The 26,394-nt window shown below is 48.3% G+C and overlaps 1 long non-coding RNA gene across 1 annotated transcript in view; it reads right to left on the bottom strand.

Moving 5' to 3' along the window:
- LOC134933267 (uncharacterized) overlaps nt 1-26,394 on the bottom strand; it is a 286,515-nt gene that overhangs the window by 237,088 nt on the left and 23,033 nt on the right. The window contains exon 4 of the long non-coding RNA XR_010179661.1: nt 2,449-2,579. This is a non-coding gene — a long non-coding RNA (uncharacterized LOC134933267). The remainder of the gene's footprint in view (nt 1-2,448; nt 2,580-26,394) is intronic.

Here is a 26,394-nt window from a genome sequence, read left to right as displayed (position 1 = left end):
ATACATGTCGACACACACGTACCGACACACAGCACACACACAGGGAATGCTCTGATAGAGGACAGGACCCCACAAGCCCTTTGGGGAGACAGAGGGAGAGTTTGCCAGCACACACCAAAACGCTATAATTATACAGGGACAACCTTTATATAAGTGTTTTTCCCTTATAGCATCTTAATATATATAATCATATCGCCAAATAAGTGCCCCCCCTCTCTGTTTTAACCCTGTTTCTGTAGTGCAGTGCAGGGGAGAGCCTGGGAGCCTTCCCACCAGCATTTCTGTGAGGGAAAATGGCGCTGTGTGCTGAGGAGAATAGGCTCCGCCCCCTTTACGGCGGGCTTCTTCTCCCGTTTTTCTGAGACCTGGCAGGGGTTAAATACATCCATATAGCCCCAGGGGCTATATGTGATGTATCTTTTAGCCAGTATAGGTATTTCATTGCTGCCCAGGGCGCCCCCCCCAGCGCACTGCACCCTCAGTGACCGCTGGTGTGAAGTGTGCTGACAACAATGGCGCACAGCTGCAGTGCTGTGCGCTACCTCATGAAGACTGAAAAGTCTTCTGCCGCCGGTTTCTGGACCTCTTCACTCTTCGGCATCTGCAAGGGGGTCGGCGGCGCGGCTCTGGGACCGGACTCCATGGCTGGGCCTGTGTTCGATCCCTCTGGAGCTAATGGTGTCCAGTAGCCTAAGAAGCCAATCCATCCTGCACGCAGGTGAGTTCACTTCTTCTCCCCTAAGTCCCTCGTAGCAGTGAGCCTGTTGCCAGCAGGACTCACTGAAAATAAAAAACCTAACAAAACTTTTACTCTAAGCAGCTCTTTAGGAGAGCCACCTAGATTGCACCCTTCTCGGCCGGGCACAAAAATCTAACTGAGGCTTGGAGGAGGGTCATAGGGGGAGGAGCCAGTGCACACCACCTGATCCTAAAGCTTTTACTGTTGTGCCCTGTCTCCTGCGGAGCCGCTAATCCCCATGGTCCTGACGGAGTCCCCAGCATCCACTTAGGACGTCAGAGAAATTATGTTTATATGTCATCCTTAGGGTCAGTTATGTGGTGAGGGACAAGATTTGCTTCTGTTTGTCCACATATTTTATAACTGAAAGCCATCAGCACTGGTTTTGCCTATTAAATTGACAATAAATAGTTTGAATTGGTCCTTGACCACCAACCTGAGGCACCCCTGCAAGTGTCCCGCGGCACCCCTGGGTGCCACGGCACACAGTTTGGGAACCACTGCACTACTATATTAAATGTGTTTAGGTATTTGATTCTAGCGCTGTTTTTCTGTTTTTTTTCTTTTTATGTATACACTAGGAGACTGACTATCTCCTCTATACAGCAGCTAGAAAAACATCCCATTCTAGCGCCCGACTATATACCTTGGTATATTCCCTTTGCATCTGAACATCCCAGCATGCCCAGCTACAGTTATAGCTTGCCCTAACTGCAAAACATGGGGCAAGACATGCTGAGATGTGAAATTACATGGCAGCTGTAGTGCTGAACGTTGCCTATATACATAGCATACATATATTTACATAATATACACATACATACAGTATACATAGTATACACATACTGTACATATACATAGTATACACATACATATACATAGTATACATAATCAAAGCATACACACACATACCTATAAATATATATGTTTATCTATATAAAACATCATGAAATATATACAGCCATTAGCCATCAGCCTGATGACAGCCGGGCAAGCAGCTGCACTATGTAGCCTGCTATAATGAACCGCCTGGTGACCTCGTCTAGGCCCGCACTCCTGCTATAGAGGCCGTGGCTATCAATCTCCGGGGCCTACCGTGGATTTCCCTGATATCCTAGCAGCCCAGTCCAAACTTCAGCGGAGGAGCCAATAAAGATGGAAACTAGGCGTGCGGAGCTAGAGGAAGCCCTATCACAAAAACCCATTACAATTACAATTTATGCAACGCTGTACCCACAATATAACTCATTCATATTAGTCCCTGCCCCACTGGAGCTTACAGACTACAATTCCTAACACACAAGCGCTCAAACACATGAATATTTCATTGCACCTAGCCTTCTTGGCAGGGTGATTTCTCACAAAGAGCCCTATTTATTTTACCTACATTTATACAAAAGTAGGTGAAAATGAACATTTTCACCTACTTTTGTAGAAATTAATAACCGTGGCCATTCATTAGAATACTAATACAGGAGATAACACCTATCTCCTGCTCAGATTTCAGTCTTGATCTGGCCCACTGTACCCATACAATAGTATGAGGATCTAAATTCATCAAGCTCTCAAAATGTCTTTAGGAAGAACGTGTATAGAAAACACATATTTAATAAATATTAATGTATTTCAGAAACATATTACCGCGCCTCTACAGGTCTAGAACCAAAGTCTAGCCTGAGTTATCTGTAATTAATAATAATATTAATTACCTGTCTTGGGTCAGCTACTCCTGACGTTCTATCTTCAATATATGCTTTGTTGTAAAGATGACCTCACAGAAGCCCAGAAATGTAGTTTGCTCCGCTGATGATCTCACAATTCAATCATAGAGAAGGTCCACCTGAAAAAAGAAGACAGAGGCGCGATAATATGTTCCTGATAGACATGAATATTTATTACGGTTTCTTTATATAGTACCACAAAAACGCAGTGCTGTATAGAGAACACAAGTCATCCATATCAGTTCCTGCCCCATAGGAGCTTACAGTCTAAATTCGCTAACACACACACACAAATTACACACAGTGTTGCATAAATATCTCCTGTTGGCAGGGAGATTTCACACTAAAACAATTCGATTATTGGAAGTAAAATCTTCAAGCATAATAAATGTGATAAACGGCGTAGTCACAAATACCCTATCCGACACCAATTTAACAATACAATATAACAGCAATAAAGCAGCTGCCTGAAGGCACCATTCAGTCCCGCACAACACGAAGTCAGGAGAATAGCAGGAACAATGTGAAACCCAACTCTACAGTGATGGATAGTGCTGTGCATCTATACCCCAGCACCAAACATACTTTGCCGCTCAAATGAGAGCCTAGCTATAGAGAACTGGCGTATAATAAACAAATATATTCATTAACAAAGAGTAACAAACAAGATATACACTGACCATAGTCACCAAAACATAGAGAACAGATTACAGCAAATAGCAGCCAGGCCCCCTCGCAAGTGCACGTATTTTATAGTGGGGAAAAACATAAATATAAAATAATATCTAAAAACATATGAGCTATCAATATAAAATATATACAATATATAAATATAAAAAATATAAATATCAAAAATATACTGTGGAAAAACTATATACAGATGGGTTCACGATTATTTTGGCTAGTTTGCTGCGCCTGGGCACAACATGGTTTATTAACATAAACCCTTCATCTATTGTTCTCAGCTGCAATACAATACAGAGAACAATACAGCAGGGGATTAAGTCATTACAGCAGGGGAATAAGTCCGACTGCCCAGTCTCAGTTAATCCTATTAAAGGTCAAGATAAACATGGACCCATCTGTATATTAGAAAGATATTTTTTAAGTAAAATACAAGGGCTTAATTGACAGAACCAAACAAATAGTGATACTGCAATTGCGTTCAAATCAAAACAAAATATAAAAATATAAATCGGAACAATAAGCTCAACCAGGTGAAAGTTATTGCAGCAAAGGTGACCTAAAACATCCCAGAAGACTGGGCCGTAATGTTGTCCAGTCCAAGGAGATCAACTGGTCAGGGACAGAGACACCACATTCCTATAGGATAGAAGAAAAATACTCGGGCCCACTAGCCCCATCCTAAATCTCCTGCATAGTTTGACATGAAATGAAAGCCACTGATAACTCAGCTATCAGAGCTATCAGTCGGTTTCCTCAGTGGAAAACTGCTAGAAAAAGCTGTTCCATAGCATGGTCAGTATGTACAGCCAATATAGGAAAACAAGTGAGTTCCACAGAGTAGCTCTGAACAGAAGACTAGGGTGCTGAAATCAACTGATGTGATAGAGAGCCAGCGAGACAGATGAGAAAGTGAAGGAAACAGTTCATGCAAAGGACAACCAGACTGCAGCAGGTAAGTATCAGCAGCCTGACTCAACAGAGTAGCCCTGAACAAGAGACTGGGGTGAACAAATCAATAGAAGTGATAGAGAGCCAGCGAAACAGACGAGAAAGTGAAGGGAACAGTTCACGCAAAAGACAAACAGGCTGCAGCAGGTAAGTATCAGGAGCCTGACTCCACGGAGTAGCACTGAACTGGTGACTGGGGTTACCAGATCAAAGTGAAAGAAACAGTTCAAGAAAAAGACAACCAGGCTGCAGCAGGTAAGTATCAGGAGCCTGGCCCCACAAAATAGCACTGAACTGGTGACTGGGGTTACCAGATCAAAGTGAAAGTAACAGTTCAAGAAAAAGACAACTAGGCTGCAGCAGGCAAGTATCAGGAGCCTGGCTTCACAGAGTAGCCCTGAACAGGAGACTGTGTGACCTGAGTAACAGAGCAGGTAAGGGAATGATGATGGCTTAACACCAGTAGACATCAAGGAGATCAGGGTGTCCATCATCACAGGAGCGTGGAAGTGGAACAGCAAACTAAGCAGCAGTCACCAGGGCCTCACAGACACAAGCTACAGCATTCAAAATGGGGCAGACGGAAGACCCCAGCAGCAGAGAAGCGACCAGCGAGTAGGAACATTCAGCAGAACAGAACCCCAGCGCTGCAGCAACCACTAGAGAGCAGCAGTCACCAGGAAGGAAGCCATAAGTAGGAGCCACCACGCGGTAGAGGATGTCCCTCAAGCCAAGTCAGTGCAGCAATGAGCCCACTTTAATAAAATGATCAATAATAGGAAACTCTTAAGGCCGATACTCACCAGCCGATGCGGGAGAGATGCGAATCGCTCAGCACACATCTCTCCCGCCGCTCAGCACAGCGCGATGTGTGCTGAGCGATGCGGGGGAGGACGGGGGGGGCGCTCATTTCACCCAGCGGGTGAAACGAGCGACCTGCTAGATTGGCCTGCACGGCAGGCCAATCTAGCACCAGCGATAGCGATGCGCGGGACTGCGCATCGCTATCGCTGTGGGGGCTACACACGGAGCGATCCTGCTTAAAATCTAAGCAATCTGGTCAGATTGCTTAGATTTTAAGCAGCGATCGCTCCGTGAGTACCCCCCTTTATTATAATAGCAATAATCGGTGCCCCTTTTAATGGATTATCAATAATACACATAGCGAGTGTGTGTGTGTATAAATATATATATATATATATATATATATCTACACATGCACACAAGTATACACATATATAGGGGCATATCCAAGTGAGAGCGAAAGCTGCCCTCCCCCTATTATGATGGCTTCCACACCCGTCCTACCCGGTTCGCCTGCATCCACCTATTTATAGTGTACATTAACATACCCATAAAGAGTGTAGATACAGACCTACAATATATGTGCATGTACACAATATGCATACATATACAGCAGGAGTAGGCAACGTCCAGCACTCCAGATGCCGTGGAACTGAACATCCCAGCATGCCCAGCTACAGTTATAGCATGCCCTAACTGCAAAACATGGGGCAAGACATGCTGAGATGTGAAATTACATGGCAGCTGTAGTGCTGAACGTTGCCTATATACATAGCATACATATATTTACATAGTATACACATACGTACAGTATACATAGTATACACATACTGTACATATACATAGTATACACATACATATACATAGTATACATAATCAAAGCATACACACACATACCTATAAATATATATGTTTATCTATATAAAACATCATGAAATATATACAGCCATTAGCCATCAGCCTGATGACAGCCGGGCAAGCAGCTGCACTATGTAGCCTGCTATAATGAACCGCCTGGTGACCTCGTCTAGGCCCGCACTCCTGCTATAGAGGCCGTGGCTATCAATCTCCTGGGCCTACCGTGGATTTCCCTGATATCCTAGCAGCCCAGTCCAAACTTCAGCGGAGGAGCCAACAAAGATGGAAACTAGGCGTGCGGAGCTAGAGGAGGCCCTATCACAAAAACCCATTACAATTACAATTTATGCAACGCTGTACCCACAATATAACTCATTCATATTAGTCCCTGCCCCACTGGAGCTTACAGACTACAATTCCTAACACACAAGCGCTCAAACACATGAATATTTCATTGCACCTAGCCTTCTTGGCAGGGTGATTTCTCACAAAGAGCCCTATTTATTTTACCTACATTTATACAAAAGTAGGTGAAAATGAACATTTTCACCTACTTTTGTAGAAATTAAGAATTGTGGCCATTCATTAGAATACTAATACAGGAGATATCACCTATCTCCTGCTCAGATTTCAGTCTTGATCTGGCCCACTGTACCCATACAATAGTATGAGGATCTAAATTCATCAAGCTCTCAAAATGTCTTTAGGAAGAACGTGTATAGAAAACACATATTTAATAAATATTAATGTATTTCAGAAACATATTACCGCGCCTCTACAGGTCTAGAACCAAAGTCTAGCCTGAGTTATCTGTAATTAATAATAAGATTTTACTCACCGGTAAATCTATTTCTCGTAGTCCGTAGTGGATGCTGGGAACTCCGTAAGGACCATGGGGAATAGCGGCTCCGCAGGAGACTGGGCACAACTAAAAGAAAGCTTTTAGACTACCTGGTGTGCACTGGCTCCTCCCACTATGACCCTCCTCCAAGCCTCAGTTAGGATACTGTGCCCGGAAGAGCTGACACAATAAGGAAGGATTTTGAATCCCGGGTAAGACTCATACCAGCCACACCAATCACACCGTATAACTTGTGATACTATACCCAGTTAACAGTATGAAATATAACTGAGTCTCTCAACAGATGGCTCAACAATAACCCTTAGTTAGGCAATAACTACATACAAGTATTGCAGACAATCCGCACTTGGGATGGGCGCCCAGCATCCACTACGGACTACGAGAAATAGATTTACCGGTGAGTAAAATCTTATTTTCTCTGACGTCCTAGTGGATGCTGGGAACTCCGTAAGGACCATGGGGATTATACCAAAGCTCCCAAACGGGCGGGAGAGTGCGGATGACTCTGCAGCATCGAATGAGAGAACTCCAAGTCCTCCTCAGCCAGGGTATCAAATTTGTAGAATTTTGCAAACGTGTTTGCCCCTGACCAAGTTGCAGCTCGGCAAAGTTGTAAAGCCGAGACCCCTCGGGCAGCCGCCCAAGATGAGCCCACTTTCCTCGTGGAATGGGCTTTTACTGATTTAGGATGCGGCAATCCAGCCCCAGAATGCTCCAGCTGAATTGTGCTACAAATTCAGCGAGCAATAGTCTGCTTAGAAGCAGGAGCACCTATTTTGTTGGGTGCCTACAGGATAAAAAGCGAGTCAATTTTCCTGACTCCAGCCGTCCTGGAAATATAAATTTTTAAGGCCCTGACTACGTCCAGTAACTTGGAATCTTCCAAGTCCCTAGTAGCCGCAGGCACTACAATAGGTTGGTTCAAGTGAAAAGCTGATACCACCTTAGGGAGAAACTGGGGACGAGTCCTCAATTCCGCCCTATCCATATGGAAAAAATAAGAATTTACTTACCGATAATTCTATTTCTCATAGTCCGTAGTGGATGCTGGGGACTCCGAAAGGACCATGGGGAATAGCGGCTCCGCAGGAGACTGGGCACAAAAGTAAAGCTTTAGAACTACCTGGTGTGCACTGGCTCCTCCCCCTATGACCCTCCTCCAAGCCTCAGTTAGGATACTGTGCCCGGACGAGCGTACACAATAAGGAAGGATTTTGAATCCCGGGTAAGACTCATACCAGCCACACCAATCACACCGTACAACTTGTGATCTGAACCCAGTTAACAGCATGATAACAGAGGAGCCTCTGAAAAGATGGCTCACAACAATAACCCGATTTTTTTTAACAATAACTATGTACAAGTATTGCAGACAATCCGCACTTGGGATGGGCGCCCAGCATCCACTACGGACTATGAGAAATAGAATTATCGGTAAGTAAATTCTTATTTTCTCTGACGTCCTAGTGGATGCTGGGGACTCCGAAAGGACCATGGGGATTATACCAAAGCTCCCAAACGGACGGGAGAGTGCGGATGACTCTGCAGCACCGAATGAGAGAACTCCAAGTCCTCTTGAGCCAGGGTATCAAATTTGTAGAATTTAGCAAACGTGTTTGCCCCTGACCAAGTAGCTGCTCGGCAAAGTTGTAAAGCCGAGACCCCTCGGGCAGCCGCCCAAGATGAGCCCACTTTCCGTGTGGAATGGGCTTTTACAGATTTTGGCTGTGGCAGGCCTGCCACAGAATGTGCAAGCTGATTTGTACTACAAATCCAATGAGCAATAGTCTGCTTAGAAGCAGGAGCACCCAGCTTGTTGGGTGCATACAGGATAAACAGCGAGTCAGATTTTCTGACTCCAGCCGTCCTGGAAACATATATTTTCAGGGCCCTGACTACGTCCAGCAACTTGGAATCCTCCAAGTCCCTAGTAGCCGCAGGCACCCCAATAGGCTGGTTTAAGTGAAATGCTGAAACCACCTTAGGGAGAAATTGAGGACGAGTCCTCAATTCTGCCCTGTCCGTATGAAAAATTAGGTAAGGGCTTTTATAGGATAAAGCCGCCAATTCTGAGACACGCCTGGCTGAGGCCAGGGCTAACAGCATTACCACTTTCCATGTGAGATATTTTAAGTCCACAGTGGTGAGTGGTTCAAACCAATGTGATTTCAGGAACCCCAAAACTACATTGAGATCCCAAGGTGCCACTGGAGGCACAAAAGGAGGCTGTATATGCAGTACCCCCTTGACAAACGTCTGAACTTCAGGAACTGAAGCTAGTTCTTTTTGGAAGAATATTGACAGGGCCGAAATTTGAACCTTAATGGACCCTAATTTTAGGCCCATAGACAGTCCTGTTTGCAGGAAATGCAGGAAACGACCCAGTTGAAATTCCTCTGTAGGGGCCTTCCTGGCCTCACTAAGGAAAAATGGATATAGAATAGAAGCGCTCAACACTCACTGACCCTGCGATCTAAAATTAAATAACAACCGAAGTGTCTTTAGGGATTTTTTAAATGTAAAAATATATTTATTATAATACAGTAAAAGTTGTACAATAAACCAGATCTATATCTTAACATAAAAACCCTTTATCCTCACTGCAATTCTATTACCAAGAGCTATTCTACATTCACATAAAATTGCAGGTGTCAGCTAGATAACTAGCAGCAATATAATGGTAACAATTGTTGCAATCAAATGTTCAAGCTATCTATTCAACAATGTTGAATGTAAACTCAGACACAATTGTTAAATGTAGAGAAAAGAATAAATGGAGGTAGAATACACTCACAGGCTCTATAATCAAGAGCTATGTTCTGTAACGTCTCAGGATTCCAGGAGCCGATGACAGGTGTTAGTGAAATAATTAATTACCTCTCCGGTCAGGCTGGCTGGTCCCGAGCGTCCTCGGGTGAAGCCAGAAAGCTCAAATGAAGCTGCAGAATTTAGAAGCACTGGCCGTGCTGGCCGGGGTCCCACTGTTAAACCTGCTAACCCTGGGCGTGCACCGCCCGTTGCAGTCTGTAGGGAAAGACAGGTGTGTGACTGCTGTTGTAGAGAACCCGCTGCAGAGATGTGTACCTTAGTGGAACGCCTCGATCTCCCTGGACTGGCACCGTCCGTTGGATATGTGGGGGAGAGAGACTGCTGGTTAACCACTGGCGCAACATATTTACGCCAAATACGGTGATAATGTTGCACAGTTACATCCTTCCTGGCTTTGATCAGGGTAGGGATGACTTCATCCGGAATGCCTTTTTCCTTCAGGATCCGGCATTCAACCGCCATGCCGTCAAACGCAGCCGCGGTAAGTCTTGGAACAGACATGGTCCCTGCTGGAGCAGGTCCTTTCTTAGAGGTAGAGGCCACGGGTCTTCCGTGAGCATCTCTTGAAGTTCCGGGTACCAAGGCCTTCTTGGCCAATCCGGAGCCACGAGTATAGTCCTTACTCCTCTCCTTCTTATGATTCTCAGTACCTTGGGTATGAGAGGCAGAGGAGGGAACACATACACTGACTGGTACACCCACGGTGTTACCAGAGCGTCCACAGCTATTGCCTGAGGGTCCCTTGACCTGGCGCAATATCTGTCCAGTTTTTTGTTGAGGCGGGACGCCATCATGTCCACCTTTGGTTTTTCCCAACGGTTCACAATCATGTGGAAGACTTCTGGGTGAAGTCCCCACTCCCCCGGGTGGAGATCGTGTCTGCTGAGGAAGTCTGCTTCCCAGTTGTCCACTCCCGGAATGAACACTGCTGACAGTGCTATCACATGATTTTCCGCCCAGCGAAGAATCCTTGCAACTTCCGTCATTGCCCTCCTGCTTCTTGTGCCGCCCTGTCTGTTTACGTGGGCGACTGCCGTGATGCTGTCCGACTGGATCAGCACCGGCTGACCCTGAAGCAGAGGCCTTGCCTGACTTAGGGCATTGTAAATGGCCCTTAGTTCCAGGATATTTATGTGAAGTGACGTTTCCATGCTTGACCACAAGCCCTGGAAATTTCTTCCCTGTGTGACTGCTCCCCAGCCTCTCAGGCTGGCATCCGTGGTCACCAGGACCCAGTCCTGAATGCCGAATCTGCGGCCCTCTAGAAGATGAGCACTCTGCAACCACCACAGGAGAGACACCCTTGTCCTTGGAGACAGGGTTATCCGCTGATGCATTTGAAGATGCGATCCGGACCATTTGTCCAGCAGATCCCACTGAAAAGTTATTGCGTGGAATCTGCCGAATGGAATCGCTTCGTAAGAAGCCACCATTTTTCCCAGGACCCTTGTGCATTGATGCACTGACACTTGGCCTGGTTTTAGGAGGTTCCTGACTAGGTCGGATAACTCCCTGGCTTTCTCCTCCGGGAGAAACACCTTTTTCTGTACTGTGTCCAGAATCATCCCTAGGAACAGCAGACGTGTCGTCGGAATCAGCTGCGATTTTGGAATATTTAGAATCCATCCGTGCTGTCGTAGTACTACTTGAGATAGTGCTACTCCGACCTCTAACTGTTCTCTGGACCTTGCCCTTATCAGGAGATCGTCCAAGTAAGGGATAATTAAGACGCCTTTTCTTCGAAGAAGAATCATCATTTCGGCCATTACCTTGGTAAAGACCCGGGGTGCCGTGGACAATCCAAACGGCAGCGTCTGAAACTGATAGTGACAGTTCTGTACCACAAACCTGAGGTACCCTTGGTGAGAAGGGCAAATTGGGACATGGAGGTAAGCATCCTTGATGTCCAGAGACACCATATAGTCCCCTTCTTCCAGGTTCGCTATCACTGCTCTGAGTGATTCCATCTTGAATTTGAACCTTTGTATGTAAGTGTTCAAGGATTTCAGATTTAAAATAGGTCTCACCGAGCCGTCCGGCTTCGGTACCACAAACAGAGTGGAATAATACCCCTTTCCCTGTTGTAGGAGGGGTACCTTGATTATCACCTGCTGGGAATACAGCTTGTGAATGGCTTCCAATACCGCCTCCCTGTCGGGGGGAGACGTTGGTAAAGCAGACTTCAGGAACCGGCGAGGGGGAGACGTCTCGAATTCCAATTTGTACCCCTGAGATACTACCTGCAGGATCCAGGGGTCCACTTGCGAGTGAGCCCACTGCGCGCTGAAATTCTTGAGACGGGCCCCCACCGTGCCTGAGTCCGCTTGTAAGGCCCCAGCGTCATGCTGAGGACTTGGTAGAAGCGGGGGAGGGCTTCTGTTCCTGGGAAGAGGCTGTCTGCTGCAGTCTTTTTCCCCTTCCTCTGCCCCGGGGCAGATACGAGTGGCCTTTTGCCCGCTTGCCCTTATGGGGACGAAAGGACTGAGCCTGAAAAGACGGTGTCTTTTTCTGCTGAGAGGTGACCTGGGGTAAAAAGGTGGATTTCCCAGCCGTTGCCGTGGCCACCAGGTCCGATAGACCGACCCCAAATAACTCCTCCCCTTTATACGGCAATACTTCCATATGCCGTTTGGAATCCGCATCACCTGACCACTGTCGCGTCCATAACCCTCTTCTGGCAGAAATGGACAGCGCACTTACTCTTGATGCCAGAGTGCAAATATCCCTCTGTGCATCTCTCATATATAGAAATGCATCCTTTAAATGCTCTATAGTCAATAATATATTGTCCCTGTCCAGGGTATCAATATTTTCAGTCAGGGAATCCGACCAAGCCACCCCAGCACTGCACATCCAGGCTGAGGCGATTGCTGGTCGCAGTATAATACCAGTATGTGTGTATATACTTTTTAGGATATTTTCCAGCTTCCTATCAGCTGGTTCCTTGAGGGCGGCCGTATCAGGAGACGGTAACGCCACTTGTTTTGATAAGCGTGTGAGCGCCTTATCTATCCTAGGGGGTGTTTCCCAACGCGCCCTAACCTCTGGCGGGAAAGGGTATAATGCCAATAATTTTTTAGAAATTAGCAGTTTTTTATCGGGGGAAACCCACGCTTCATCACACACCTCATTTAATTCATCTGATTCAGGAAAAACTACGGGTAGTTTTTTCACACCCCACATAATACCCTTTTTTGTGGTACTTGTAGTATCAGAAATGTTCAAAACCTCCTTCATTGCCGTGATCATGTAACGTGTGGCCCTACTGGAAAATAAGTTTGTTTCCTCACCGTCGACACTGGAGTCAGTGTCCGTGTCTGTGTCGACCACCTGAGGTAACGGGCGCTTTAGAGCCCCTGACGGTGTTTGAGACGCCTGTACAGGTATTAACTGATTTGCCGGCTGTCTCATGTCGTCAACAGTCTTTTGTAAAGTGCTGACACTATCACGTAATTCCTTCCATAAGACCATCCAGTCAGGTGTCGACTCCCTAGGGAGTGACATCACTAATACAGGCAATTGCTCCGCCTCCATACCATTTTCCTCATCATACATGTCGACACAACGTACCGACACACAGCACACACACAGGGAATGCTCTGATAGAGGACAGGACCCCACTAGCCCTTTGGGGAGACAGAGGGAGAGTTTGCCAGCACACACCAGAGCGCTATATATATACAGGGATAACCTTATATAAGTGTTTTTCCCTTATATAGCTGCTGTATAGATTTATCTGCCAAATTAGTGCCCCCCCTCTCTTGTTTTACCCTGTTTCTGTAGTGCAGGACTGCAGGGGAGAGTCAGGGAGCTTCCCTCCAACGGAGCTGTGAGGAAAAATGGCGCCAGTGTGCTGAGGAGATAGGCTCCGCCCCCTTCTCGGCGGCCGTTCTCCCGCTTTTTTATGGAAAAACAGGCATGAGTTAAATGCATCCATATAGCCCAGGAGCTATATGTGATGCATTTTTTGCCCCCTAAGGTGTTTATATTGCGTCTCAGGGCGCCCCCACCCAGCGCCCTGCACCCTCAGTGACCGGAGTGTGAAGTGTGCTGAGAGCAATGGCGCACAGCTGCGGTGCTGTGCGCTACCTTATTGAAGACAGGACGTCTTCTGCCGCCGATTTTTCCGGACCTCTTCTGCTCTTCTGGCTCTGTAAGGGGGACGGCGGCGCGGCTCTGGGACCCATCCATGGCTGGGCCTGTGATCGTCCCTCTGGAGCTAATGTCCAGTAGCCTAAGAAGCCCAATCCACTCTGCACGCAGGTGAGTTCGCTTCTTCTCCCCTTAGTCCCTCGATGCAGTGAGCCTGTTGCCAGCAGGTCTCACTGAAAATAAAAAACCTAAAACTAAACTTTTTTCTAAGCAGCTCAGGAGAGCCACCTAGACTGCACCCTTCTCGTTCGGGCACAAAAATCTAACTGAGGCTTGGAGGAGGGTCATAGGGGGAGGAGCCAGTGCACACCAGGTAGTTCTAAAGCTTTACTTTTGAGCCCAGTCTCCTGCGGAGCCGCTATTCCCCATGGTCCTTTCGGAGTCCCCAGCATCCACTAGGACGTCAGAGAAATAAGAATTTACTCACCGGTAATTCTATTTCTCGTAGTCCGTAGTGGATGCTGGGAACTCCGTAAGGACCATGGGGAATAGCGGGCTCCGAAGGAGGCTGGGCACTCTAGAAAGATTTATAAACTACCTGGTGTGCACTGGCTCCTCCCACTATGACCCTCCTCCAAGCCTCAGTTAGGACACCGTGCCCGGACGAGCAGACATAATAAGGAAGGATTTAGAATCCCGGGTAAGACTCTTGCCAGCCACACCAATCACACCGTACAACTCGTGATACTATATCCAGTTTGACAGTATGAAAACAACTGAGCCTCTCAACAGATGGCTCAACAATAACCCTTTAGTTAACAATAACTATTTACAAGTATTGCAGACAATCCGCACTTGGGATGGGCGCCCAGCATCCACTACGGACTACGAGAAATAGAATTACCGGTGAGTAAATTCTTATTTTCTCTGACGTCCTAGTGGATGCTGGGAACTCCGTAAGGACCATGGGGATTATACCAAAGCTCCCAAACGGGCGGGAGAGTGCGGATGACTCTGCAGCACCGAATGAGAGAACTCCAGGTCCTCCTCAGCCAGGGTATCAAATTTGTAGAATTTAGCAAACGTGTTTGCCCCTGACCAAGTAGCTGCTCGGCAAAGTTGTAAAGCCGAGACCCCTCGGGCAGCCGCCCAAGATGAGCCCACCTTCCTTGTGGAATGGGCATTCACAGATTTTGGCTGTGGCAGGCCTGCCACAGAATGTGCAAGCTGAATTGTACTAAAAATCCAGCGAGCAATAGACTGCTTAGAAGCAGGAGCACCCAGCTTGTTGGGTGCATACAGGATAAACAGCGAGTCAGATTTTCTGACTCCAGCCGTCCTGGAAACATATATTTCCAGGGCCCTGACAACGTCTAGCAACTTGGAGTCCTCCAAATCCTTAGTAGCCGCAGGCACCACAATAGGCTGGTTCAGGTGAAACGCTGACACCACCTTAGGGAGAAATTGGGGACGAGTCCTCAATTCTGCCCTATCTATATGGAAAATCAGATAAGGGCTTTTACATGATAAAGCCGCCAATTCTGACACTCGCCTGGCTGAAGCCAAGGCCAATAACATGACCACTTTCCACGTGAGATATTTCAGATCCACGGTTTTTAGTGGCTCAAACCAATGTGATTTTAAGAAGCTCAACATCACGTTGAGATCCCAAGGTGCCACAGGAGGCACAAATGGGGGCTGAATATGCAGCACTCCTTTCACAAATGTCTGAACTTCAGGTACTGAAGCTAGTTCTTTTTGAAAGAAAATCGACAGAGCCGAGATCTGTACTTTAATGGAGCCTAGTTTTAGGCCCATATTCACTCCTGCTTGCAGGAAATGCAGAAATCGACCTAGTTGAAATTCCTCTGTTGGGGCCTTTTTGGCCTCGCACCATGCAACATATTTCCGCCATATGCGGTGATACTGCTTTGCCGTAACATCTTTCCTGGCCTTAATAAGCGTAGGAATGACTTCTTCCGGAATACCCTTTTCCTTTAGGATCCGGTGTTCAACCGCCATGCCGTCAAACGCAGCCGCGGTAAGTCTTGGAACAGACAGGGCCCCTGCTGTAGCAGGTCCTGTCTGAGCGGTAGAGGCCACGGGTCCTCTGAGAGCATCTCTTGAAGTTCCGGGTACCACGCTCGTCTTGGCCAATCCGGAACCACGAGAATGGTGTTTACTCCTCTCTTTCTTATTATTCTCAATACCTTTGGTATGAGAGGTAGAGGAGGGAACACATAAACCGACTGGTACACCCACGGTGTCACTAGAGCGTCCACAGCTACCGCCTGAGGGTCCCTTGACCTGGCGCAATATCTTTTTAACTTTTTGTTGAGGCGGGACGCCATCATGTCCACCTGTGGTTTTTCCCAACGGTTTACCAGCATCTGAAAGACTTCTGGATGAAGTCCCCACTCTCCCGGGTGGAGGTCGTGTCTGCTGAGGAAGTCTGCTTCCCAGTTGTCCACTCCCGGAATGAACACTGCTGACAGTGCTAGTACATGATTCTCCGCCCATCGGAGAATTCTTGTGGCTTCTGCCATCGCCATCCTGCTTCTTGTGCCGCCCTGTCGATTTACATGGGCGACTGCCGTGATGTTGTCTGACTGGATCAGCACCGGCTGGTGTAGAAGCAGGGATTTTGCTTGACTTAGGGCATTGTAGATGGCCCTTAGTTCCAGAATATTTATGTGAAGGGAAGTCTCCTGACTCGACCATAGTCCTTGGAAGTTTCTTCCCTGTGTGACTGCCCCCCAGCCTCGAAGGCTGGCATCCGTGGTCACCAGGACCCAGTCCTGTATGCCGAATCTGCGGCCCTCTAGAAGATGGGCACTCTGCAGCCACCACAGTAGAGACACCCTGGTTCTCGGAGACAGGGTTATCAAGCGATGCATCTGAAGATGCGATCCGGACCACTGGTCCAACAGGTCCCACTGAAAGATTCTGGCATGGAACCTGCCAAAGGGAATTGCTTCGTAAGAAGCCACCATCTTTCCCAGGACCCGCGTGCAGCGATGCACTGATACCTGTTTTGGTTTCAGGAGTTCTCTGACTAGAGATGACAACTCCCTGGCTTTCTCCTCCGGGAGAAACACTTTCTTCTGGACTGTATCCAGAATCATACCCAGGAACAGTAGCCGTGTCGTCGGAACCAGCTGTGACTTTGGGATATTCAGAATCCAGCCGTGCTGGTGCAGCACCTCCTGAGATAGTGCTACTCCCACCAACAACTGTTCCTTGGACCTCGCTTTTATTAGGAGATCGTCCAAGTACGGGATAATTAAAACACCCTTTCTACGAAGGAGTATCATCATTTCCGCCATAACCTTGGTGAATACCCTCGGTGCCGTGGACAGTCCAAACGGCAGCGTCTGGAATTGGTAATGGCAATCCTGTACCACAAATCTGAGGTACTCCTGGTGAGGATGGTAAATGGGGACATGCAAGTAAGCATCCTTGATGTCCAGGGATACCATGTAATCCCCCTCGTCCAGGCTTGCAATAACCGCCCTGAGCGATTCCATCTTGAACTTGAATTTCTTTATGTACGTGTTCAAGGATTTCAAATTTAGAATGGGTCTCACCGAACCGTCCGGTTTCGGTACCACAAATAGTGTGGAATAATAACCCCGGCCTTGTTGAAGTAGGGGTACCTTGATTATCACCTGCTGGGAATACAGCTTGTGAATTGCCGCTAGCACCGCCTCCCTGTCTGAGGGAGCAATCGGCAAGGCAGATTTTAGGAACCGGTGGGGTGGGGACGCCTCGAATTCCAGCTTGTACCCCTGAGATACTATTTGCAGGATCCAGGGATCCACCTGTGAGCGAACCCACTGATCGCTGAAATTTTTGAGGCGACCCCCCACCGTACCAGGCTCCGCCTGTGGAGCCCCACCGTCATGCGGCGGACTTGGAAGAAGACGCGGGGGAGGACTTTTGCTCCTGGGAACCTGCTGTTTGTTGCAGCCTTTTTCCCCTACCTCTGCCTCTGGACAGAAAGGACCCGCCTTTTCCACGCCTGTTTTTCTGGGTCCGAAAGGACTGAACCTGATAAAACGGCGCCTTCTTAGGCTGTGAGGGGACATGGGGTAAAAATGCTGACTTCCCAGACGTTGCTGTGGAAACTAGGTCCGAGAGACCATCCCCAAATAATTCCTCACCCTTATATGGTAACACTTCCATGTGCTTTTTTGAATCTGCATCTCCTGTCCACTGGCGAGTCCATAAGCCTCTCCTAGCAGAAATGGACAATGCACTTACTTTAGATGCCAGTCGGCAGATTTCCCTTTGTGCATCTCTCATATATAAGACTGAGTCTTTGATATGGTCTATGGTTAACAGGATCGTGTCTCTGTCTAATGTGTCAATATTTTCTGACAGTTTATCTGACCACGCAGCGGCAGCACTGCACATCCAAGCTGACGCAATAGCTGGCCTAAGTATAATGCCTGTGTGTGTATATACAGACTTCAGGATCGCCTCCTGCTTTCTATCAGCAGGTTCCTTGAGGGCGGCCGTATCCAGAGACGGTAGTGCCACCTTTTTAGACAAACGTGTGAGCGCTTTATCCACCCTAGGAGGTGTTTCCCAACGTGACCTATCCTCTGGCGGGAAAGGGAACGCCATTAGTACCTTCTTAGGAATTACCAATTTTTTATCAGGGAAAGCCCACGCTTCTTCACACACTTCATTTAATTCATCTGACGGGGGAAAAACTACGGGTAGTTTTTTCTCCCCAAACATAATACCCTTTTTAGTGGTACCTGTATTTATATCAGAAATGTGTAACACCTCTTTCATTGCCTCAATCATGCAGTGAATGGCCTTAGTGGGCATCAGGTTAGACTCATCGTCGTCGACACTGGTGTCAGTATCAGTGTCGACATCTGGGTCTGCTTGAGGTAGCGGGCGTTTTAGAGCCCCTGACGACCCATGCGACGCCTGGGCAGGCACGAGCTGAGAAGTCGGCTGTCCCACATTTGGCATGTCGTCGATTTTCTTATATAAGGAGTCTATACGTGCACTCATTACTTTCCATAAGCCCATCCACTCAGGTGTCTGCCCCGCAGGGGGTGACATCCCTTCTAAAGGCATCTGCTCCGCCTCCACATCATTATCCTCATCAAACATGTCGACACAGCCGTACCGACACACCTCACACACACACAAGGAATGCTCCGAATGAGGACAGGACCCACAAAAGCCCTTTGGGGGGACAGAGTGAGAGTATGCCAGCACACACCAGAGCGCTATATAATGCAGGGACTAACTGAGTTATGTCCCCTATAGCTGCTTTTTATATTATATATATATATTGCGCCTAAATTTAGTGCCCCCCCTCTCTGTTTTTACCCTGTTCTGAAGTGTAGACTGCAGGGGAGAGCCAGGGAGCTTCCTTCCAGCGGATCTGTGAAGGAGAAATGGCGCCAGTGTGTCTGAGGGAGATAGCTCCGCCCCTTTTCCGCGGCCTATTCTCCCGCTTTTTCCTGGATTCTGGCAGGGGTATTTACCACATATATAGCCTCTGGGGCTATATATTGTGGTATTTTTGCCAGCCAAGGTGTTTTTTATTGCTGCTCAGGGCGCCCCCCCCAAGCGCCCTGCACCCTCAGTGACCGGAGTGTGAAGTGTGCATGAGGAGCAATGGCGCACAGCTGCAGTGCTGTGCGCTACCTTGGTGAAGACTGATGTCTTCTGCCGCCGTTTTTCCGGACCTCTTCTTGCTTCTGGCTCTGTAAGGGGGACGGCGGCGCGGCTCCGGGACCGAACACCAAGGACTGGGCCTGCGGTCGATCCCTCTGGAGCTAATGGTGTCCAGTAGCCTAGGAAGCCCAATCCGGCTGCAAGCAGGCGAGTTCGCTTCTTCTCCCCTTAGTCCCTCGCTGCAGTGAGCCTGTTGCCAGCAGGTCTCACTGAAAATAAAAAACCTAAACTATACTTTCTTTCTAAGGGCTCAGGAGAGCCCCTAGTGTGCATCCAACCTCGGCCGGGCACGAAATCTAACTGAGGCTTGGAGGAGGGTCATAGTGGGAGGAGCCAGTGCACACCAGGTAGTCATAAATCTTTCTAAAGTGCCCAGCCTCCTTCGGAGCCCGCTATTCCCCATGGTCCTTACGGAGTTCCCAGCATCCACTAGGACGTCAGAGAAATCAGATAAGAGCTTTTACATGACAAAGCCGCCAATTCTGACACACGCCTGGCCGAAGCCAAGGCCAATAACATGACCACTTTCCACGTGAGATATTTTAGATCCACGGTTTTAAGTGGTTCAAACCAATGTGATTTTAAGAAACTCAACACCACGTTGAGATCCCAAGGTGCCACTGGAGGCACAAAAGGGGGCTGAATATGCAGCACTCCCTTTACAAAAGTCTGAACTTCAGGCAGTGAAGCCAGTTCTTTCTGAAAGAAAATCGACAGAGCCGAAATCTAGACCTTAATGGAACCCAATTTTAGGCCCATAGTCACTCCTGACTGTAGGAAGTGCAGAAATCGACCCAGCTGAAATTCCTCCGTTGGGGCCTTCCAGGCCTCACACCACGCAACCTATTTTCGCCAAATACGGTGATAATAAGAATTTACTTACCGATAATTCTATTTCTCGTAGTCCGTAGTGGATGCTGGGGACTCCGTAAGGACCATGGGGAATAGCGGCTCCGCAGGAGACTGGGCACAAAAGTAAAAGCTTTAGGACTACCTGGTGTGCACTGGCTCCTCCCCCTATGACCCTCCTCCAAGCCTCAGTTAGGATACTGTGCCCGGACGTGCGTACACAATAAGGAAGGATTTTGAATCCCGGGTAAGACTCATACCAGCCACACCAAATAACTTGTGATCTAAACCCAGTTAACAGCATGATAACAGAGGAGCCTCTAGAAAAGATGGCTCACTACAGCAATAACCCGATTTTTTGGTAACAATAACTATGTACCAGTATTGCAGACAATCCGCACTTGGGATGGGCGCCCAGCATCCACTACGGACTACGAGAAATAGAATTATCGGTAAGTAAATTCTTATTTTCTCTGACGTCCTAGTGGATGCTGGGGACTCCGTAAGGACCATGGGGATTATACCAAAGCTCCCAAACGGGCGGGAGAGTGCGGATGACTCTGCAGCACCAATTGAGAGAACTCCAGGTCCTCCTCAGCCAGGGTATCAAATTTGTAGAATTTTACAAACGTATTTGCTCCTGACCAAGTAGCTGCTCGGCAAAGTTGTAAAGCCGAGACCCCTCGGGCAGCCGCCCAAGATGAGCCCACCTTCCTTGTGGAATGGGCTTTTACAGATTTTGGCTGTGGCAGGCCTGCCACAGAATGTGCAAGCTGAATTGTACTACAAATCCAACGAGCAATAGTCTGCTTAGAAGCAGGAGCACCCAGCTTGTTGGGTGCATACAGAATAAACAACGAGTCAGATTTTCTGACTCCAGCCGTCCTGGAAACCTATATTTCCAGGGCCCTGACAACGTCTAGCAACTTGGAGTCCTCCAAGTCCCTAGTAGCCGCAGGCACCACAATAGGTTGATTCAGGTGAAACGCTGAAAACCACCTTAGGGAGAAACTGAGGACAAGTCCTCAATTTCGCCCTGTCCGAATGGAAAATCAGATGAGGGCTTTTACAGGATAAAGCCGCCAATTCTGACACGCACCTGGCCAACAGCATGACCACTTTCCATGTGAGATATTTTAACTCCACATATTTAAATGGTTCAAACCAATGTGACTTTTGAAACCCAAAAACTACATTTAGATCCCAAGGTGCCACTGGAGGCACAAAAGGAGGCTGTATATACAGTACCCCTTTCACAAACGTCTGAACTTCAGGGACTGAAGCTAGTTCTTTTGGAAGAAAATTGACAGGGCCGAAATTTGAACCTTAATGGACCCCCATTTCAGGCCCATAGACACTCCTGTTTGCAGGAAATGTAGGAATCGACCCAGTTGAAAATTCCTCCGTCGGGGCCTTACTGGCCTCGCACCACATTTTCGCCAAATGCGGTGATAATGTTTTGCGGTTATATCTTTCCTGGCTTTGATCAGGATAGGAATGACTTCATCCGGAATGCCTTTCTCCTTCAGGATCCGGCGTTCAACCGCCATGCCGTCAAACGCAGCCGCGGTAAGTCTTGGAACAGACAAGGTCCTTGCTGGAGCAGGTCCCTTCTTAGAGGTAGAGGCCACGGATCCTCCGTGAGCATCTCTTGAAGTTCCGGTTACCAAGCCCTTCTTGGCCAATCCGGAGCCACGAATATAGTGCTTACTCCTCTCCATCTTATAATTCTCAGTACCTTGGGTATGAGAGGCAGAGGAGAGAACACATACACTGACTGGTACACCCACTGTGTTACCAGAGCGTCTACAGCTATTGCCTGAGGGTCCCTTGACCTGGCGCAATACTTGTCGAGTTTTATAAACATGTGGAAGACTTCTGGGTGAAGTCCCCACTCTCCCGGGTGGGGGTCGTGTCTGCTGAGGAAGTCTGCTTCCCAGTTGTCCACTCCCGGAATGAATACTGCTGACAGTGCTATCCCATGATTTTCCGCCCAGCGAAGAATCCTTGCAGCTTACTGCCTTGCCCTCCTGCTTCTTGTGTCACCCTGTCTGTTTATGTGGGTGACTGCCGTGATGTTGTCCGAATGGATCAACTCCGGGTGACCTTGAAGCAGAGGTCTTGCTGAGCTTAGAGCATTGTAAATGGCCCTTAGCTTCAGGATATTTATGTGAAGTGATGTCTCCAGGCTTGACCATAAGCTCTGGAAATTCCTTCCCTGTGTGACTGCTCCCCAGCCTCGCAGGCTGGCATCCGTGGTCACCAGGACCCAGTCCTGAATGTCGAATCTGCGGCCCTCTAGAAGATGAGCACTCTGCAACCACCACAGGAGAGACACCCTTGTGCTTGGTGACAGGGTTATCCGCTGATGCATCTGAAGATGCGACCCGGACCATTTGTCCAGCAGGTCCCACTGGAAAGTTCTTGCGTGGAATCTGCCGAATGGAATTGCTTCGTAGGAAGCCACCATTTTTCCCAGAACCCTTTCATTGATGTACTGAGACTTGGCTCGGTTATAGGAGGTTCCCGACTAGCTCGGATAACTCCCTGACTTTCTCCTCCGGGAGAAACACCTTTTTCTGGACTGTGTCCAGGATCATCCCTAGGAACAGAAGACGAGTCGTCGGAATCAGCTGCGATTTTGGAATATTGAGAATCCAATCGTGCTGCCGCAACACTACCTGAGATAGTGCTACACCGACCTCCAACTGTTCCCTGGATCTTACCCTTATCAGGGAATCGTCCAAGTAAGGGATAACTAAAATTCCCTTCCTTTGAAAGAGTATCATCATTTCGGCCATTACCTTGGTAAAGACCCGGGGTGCCGTGGACCATCCATACGGCAGCGTCTGAAACTGATAGTGACAGTTCTGTACCACAAACCTGAGGTACCCTTGGTGAGAAGGGTAAATTGGGACATGAAGGTAAGCATCCTTGATGTCCCGAGACATCATGTAGTCCCGTTCTTCCAGGTTCGCAATCACTGCTCTGAGTGACTCAATCTTGAATTTGAACCTCCGTATGTAAGTGTTCAAGATTTTAGATTTAGAATCGGTCTCACCGAGCCGTCCGGCTTCGGTACCACAACAGTGTGGAATAATACCCCGTTCCCTGTTGCAGGAGGGGTACCTTGATTATCACCTGCTGGGAATACAGCTTGTGAATGGCTTCCAAAACTGCCTCCCTGTCAGAGGGAGACATCGGTAAAGCCGACTTTAGGAAACGGCTAGGGGGAGACGTCTCGAATTCCAATTTGTACCCCTGAAATATCACCTGAAGGATCCAGGGGTCTAATTGCGAGTGAGCCCACTGCGCGCTGAAATTCATTGAGACGGGCCCCCACCGTGCCTGATTCTGCTTGTAAAGCCCCAGCGTCATACTGAGGGCTTGGCAGAGGCGGGAGAGGACTTCTGTTCCTGAGAACTGGCAGATTTCTGCAGCCTTTTTCCTCTCCCTCTGTCACGGGGCAGAAATGAGGAACCTTTTGCCCGCTTGCCCACGAAAGGACTGCGCCTGATAATACGGCGTCTTCTGATGTTGAGAGGCGACCTGGGGTACAAACGTGGATTTCCCAGCTGTTGCCGTGGCCACCAGGTCTGAAAGACCGACCCCAAATAACTCCTCCCCTTAATAAGGCAATACTTCCAAATGCCGTTTGGAATCCGCATCACCTGACCAATGTCGTGTCCATAACCCTCTACTAGCAGAAATGGACAACGCACTTAGACTTGATGCCAGTCGGCAAATATTCCGCTGTGCATCACGCATATATAGAAATGCATCTTTTAAATGCTCTATAGTCAATAATATACTGTCCCTATTTAGGGTATCAATATTTTCAGTCAGGGAATCCGACCACGCCAACCAAGCACTGCATATCCAGGCTGAGGCGATTGCTGGTCGCAGTATAACACCAGTATGTGTGTAAATACATTTTAGGATACCCTCCTGCTTTCTATCAGCAGGATCCTTAAGGGCGGCCATCTCAGGAGAGGGTAGAGCCCTTGTTCTTACAAGCGTGTGAGCGCTTTATCCACCCTAGGGGGTGTTTCCCAACGCACCCTAACCTCTGGCGGGAAAGGATATAATGCCAATAACATTTTAGAAATTATCAGTTGTTATCGGGGGAAACCCACGCATCATCACACACCTCATTTAATTTCTCAGATTCAGGAAAACTACAGGTAGTTTTTCCTCACCGAACATAATACCCCTTTTTGGTGGTACTCGTATTATCAGAAATGTGTAAAACATTTTTCGTTACCTCAATCATGTAACGTGTGGCCCAACTGGAAGTCACATTTGTCTCTTCACCGTCGACACTGGAGTCAGTATCCGTGTCGGCGTCTATATCTGCCATCTGAGGTAACGGGCGCTTTAGAGCCCCTGACGGCCTATGAGACGTCTGGACAGGCACAAGCTGAGTAGCCGGCTGTCTCATGTCAACCACTGTCTTTTATACAGAGCTGACACTGTCACATAATTCCTTCCAACAGTTCATCCACTCAGGTGTCGACCCCCTAGGGGGTGACATCACTATTACAGGCAATCTGCTCCGTCTCCACATCATTTTTCTCCTCATACATGTCGACACAAACGTACCGACACACAGCACACACACAGGGAATGCTCTGATAGAGGACAGGACCCCACTAGCCCTTTGGGGAGACAGAGGGAGAGTTTGCCAGCACACACCAGAGCGCTATATATACACAGGGATAACCTTATATAAGTGTTTTTCCCCTTATAGCTGCTGTATTGTTTATACTGCGCCTAATTAGTGCCCCCCTCTCTTTTTTAACCCTTTCTGTAGTGTAGTGACTGCAGGGGAGAGCCAGGGAGCTTCCCTCCAACGGAGCTGTGAGGGAAAATGGCGCCAGTGTGCTGAGGAGATAGGCTCCGCCCCCTTCTCGGCGGCCTTATCTCCCGTTTTTCTGTGTATTCTAGCAGGGGTTAAATGCATCCATATAGCCCAGGAGCCACCTAGTGTGCACCCTTCTCGTTCGGGCACAAAAATCTAACTGAGGCTTGGAGGAGGGTCATAGGGGGAGGAGCCAGTGCACACCAGGTAGTCCTAAAGCTTTTACTTTTGTGCCCAGTCTCCTGCGGAGCCGCTATTCCCCGTGGTCCTTACGGAGTCCCCAGCATCCACTAGGACGTCAGAGAAAATGGTTTGCGGTTACTTCTTTCCTGGCTTTTATCAGCGTAGGAATGACTTCCTCCGGAATGCCCTTTTCTTTAGGATCCGGTGTTCAACCGCCATGCCGTCAAACGCAGGCGCGGTAAGTCTTGGAAACAGACAGGGCCCCTGCTGTAGCAGATCCTGTCTGAGCGGTAGAGGCCATGGGTCCTCTGATATCATTTCTTGAAGTTCTGGGTACCAAGCTCTTCTTGTCCAATCCGGAACCACGAGTATCGTTCTTACTCCTCGCCTTCTTATTATTCTCAGTACCTTTGGTATGAGAGGCAGAGGGGGGAACACATAAACCGACTGGTACACCCACGGTGTCACTAGAGCGTCCACAGCTATTGCCTGAGGGTCTCTTGACCTGGCGCAATATTTATCTAGTTTTTTGTTTAAGCGGGACGCCATCATGTCCACCTGTGGCCTTTCCCAACGGTTTACCATCAGTTGGAAGACTTCTGGATGAAGTCCCCACTCTCCCGGGTGTAGATCGTGTCTGCTGAGGAAGTTTGCTTCCCAGTTATCCACTCCCGGAATGAACACTGCTGACAGTGCTAACACGTGATTTTCCGCCCATCGGAAAATCCTTGTGGCTTCTGCCATCGCCATCCTGCTTCTTGTGCCGCCCTGTTGGTTTACATGGGCGACTGCCGTGATGTTGTCTGATTGGATCAGTACCGGCTGGTTTTGAAGCAGAGGCCTTGCCTGACTCAGGGCATTGTAAATGGCCCCCAGTTCCAGAATATTTATGTGTAGGGAAGTCTCCTGACTTGACCAAAGTCCCTGGAAGTTTCTTCCCTGTGTGACTGCCCCCCAGCCTCAAAGGCTGGCATCCGTGGTCACCAGGACCCAGTCCTGTATGCCGAACCTGCGGCCCTCTTGAAGATGGGCACTCTGCAGCCACCACAGTAGCGATACCCTGGTCCTTGGAGACAGGGTTATCAGCCGATGCATCTGAAGATGCGATCCGGACCACTTGTCCAACAGGTCCCACTGAAAAGTTCTTGCATGGAACCTGCCGAATGGGATTGCTTTGTAGGAAGCTACCATTTTTCCCAGGACTCGCGTGCAATGATGCACCGATACCTGTTTCGGCTTCAGGAGGTCTCTGACT

This window comes from Pseudophryne corroboree, chromosome 6, assembly GCF_028390025.1.
Source record: "Pseudophryne corroboree isolate aPseCor3 chromosome 6, aPseCor3.hap2, whole genome shotgun sequence".
Classification (NCBI taxonomy): Eukaryota; Metazoa; Chordata; class Amphibia; order Anura; family Myobatrachidae; genus Pseudophryne; species Pseudophryne corroboree.
This window is presented reverse-complemented; position numbering and strand designations above follow the sequence as displayed.